A 2,198-nucleotide genomic window follows, 5' to 3' on the forward strand; every position below is an offset into this window, starting at 1 on the left:
GACAGGCCATAACCAATAACTACGACTTATATCGTGTTAGAAACTTCTCTCATTTACGTGTGTTAGGGAGGGAGGCCTTAAAACTCGAAAAACACGCAGATATTTAGGCTAAAACTCGATGTATGCTAACCGGGCGTGCGATACGCCGCCATTAAAAACACTGAACAGAAGTGATGGTCTGCCGCGCGGTCGGCTGCATTTTCTACATGCTTCAATTTTCAATAAAAAGACATCCTTACCTTGCGAGCTGTAAGTTTTGTCCAGAGCACTGGCGGGTTGAAAATTCCGGATGTTGTGATTTAGATAAACTAGGAAGCAATTTGTCGGGTTAGCGGCCGATTCCACGGGCCGGCGGGGGTGCCGGAGAGACGTCCCCTATGCCCGGTAAACATACCATTTTCGGAGAAGCATCCCCTTATAAAGGGAAGGACATCCCCATTTCAAGAGAAGTATCCCCTTGAAAGTCGATGGGTGTCCCCTTGTCTAGAGGAGTGTGCACATTTGCGAGAGACATCCCCATTCGATTGGTCGGGGTGCTCTGGTCGTGTGCTGCAATCAATTTCATTATCTCAGATAACCAATCGTACAAGAGCATTCGTTTGACCAATGACACCGGCGGATTTTCTAGACTAGACCAATCGTGTATAGACTAGCCCCTGCGGTTACCTGTCCGAAACCCCGGACGTCGCGTCGTTCGTCTGCCAGCCGTCTGATGTGACAGACACACCTCGCAACTGCCATTACAAAAGGGCATCACGGCCGCTGTGAATCCTTTGTACTTCAAGCCGTGTCTAACCCAAGACAACAGGTTAGTAGGGTCGTTTTTCACATAGTGCATTTATGTGTTTTAACCAAGTTATCAACAGTCCAATGTAATGCCAATAATCGGCAACGTTAACGTTGGATTCTTTTGTGACCGTTGGAGGACATAAAAACGCGGACCTACCGGCGCTTACGTACATGTAAGGCCTCACTGTGCTCATGATATCAATACGAGCGATCGAGCGATCGCTGTTGTTGTTTACATCCGGGGTATTCGACGGCTGGCGCCTACCAGAATGGCAGTAGATTGGATTAGAAATTCATATTTCAATTAGCAGATCAAATTATTGGTTAATATGTAAATCAATATTTTGCCAAACAACTGCTTTTTGCCTACCACTGCGTCACCGTGAGCGTGATATCATCGCGATCGCTCGTATTCCAACAAAGCAAGAAGACTGTCTCGACCTAATTGCAATAATTTCGCTTTGTCGCTTCCAGGATCTTATTGGTGCCATCAAGACGGACCAACTGCAGCTGCAATGTTCATGTTGGGACTTATCCCGGTGAGAGGTTGTCCGATGCCATCTCCACGGCTAGCTGTACGTTGACGTCCAGAAGATCGGTGCTCGTGTGAAAGCCCTGTCGGAGGACCCGAAACTAAGTTAAGTTCTTGTGTGTTTTATGGGGTGTGAAACGGAAACATATTGTAGAGATGGTCTGGGACTAACTTGTCGGCATGATAGGAAGTAAACAATTTGTGCGGTCTCTTATGCCGGTGTCTCTGACATTGGTCTGTGGTAAAGTGCTCGATCACATCGTGCACAGCCACATGATGAAACATCTAGACACTCATGGCATTCTGTCCCCAGCGCAACACGGCTTCAGGAAGGGTCTGTCCTGCGAGAGCCAGCTGGTGCTTACCCTCCAAGACCTGTCCAAAAACATGGACCAGAACAAACAGGTCGATGCCGCGGAGGTTGACTTTAGCAACGCATTCGATACGGTGCCTCACGAACGTCTGCTGAGCAAACTCGAGCACTATGGCATTTCTGGCCTTCTTCAGTCTTGGCTTAGGGCCTTCCTTGCGGAGAGAACCCAGAGGGTTGTCTTTGACGGTGGAACATCTCAAGTACCAGCCAATTTTCGCCCGCACTGACACCTACAAATTCTCATACTTGCCAGAACAATCCCGAGTGGAATTCCCTGCCTGGCACGGTAGTAAGTGCTCCCACCGTTGAGTGCTTCCGTGCCAGGCAGAAGGGCTGCCCGCCCTTACCCGGGACCTCACCCCCCCCCCCTACTTTGCCCCACGCGGGGTCATCTGGGGGTACCTATGATGATCATTATGATAAATTACAACAAAACAAGAAGACCTTCTCGACCTAATTATAATAATTTCGCTTTGTTGCTTCCAGGATCTTATTGGTGCCATC

At 48.7% G+C, this 2,198-nt stretch overlaps 1 long non-coding RNA gene across 1 annotated transcript; it reads left to right on the top strand.

The window, feature by feature from the left end:
• The first annotated feature begins 555 nt into the window (after positions 1-555).
• On the top strand, positions 556-1,756 carry LOC118427959. Its single transcript, XR_004832599.1, has 2 exons — positions 556-808; positions 1,264-1,756. It is a non-coding gene; the product is annotated as an uncharacterized LOC118427959 (long non-coding RNA).
• The last annotated feature ends 442 nt before the right edge of the window (positions 1,757-2,198 follow it).

The sequence above is a fragment of the Branchiostoma floridae genome, chromosome 12 (genome assembly GCF_000003815.2).
Source record: "Branchiostoma floridae strain S238N-H82 chromosome 12, Bfl_VNyyK, whole genome shotgun sequence".
Taxonomy (NCBI): Eukaryota; Metazoa; Chordata; class Leptocardii; order Amphioxiformes; family Branchiostomatidae; genus Branchiostoma; species Branchiostoma floridae.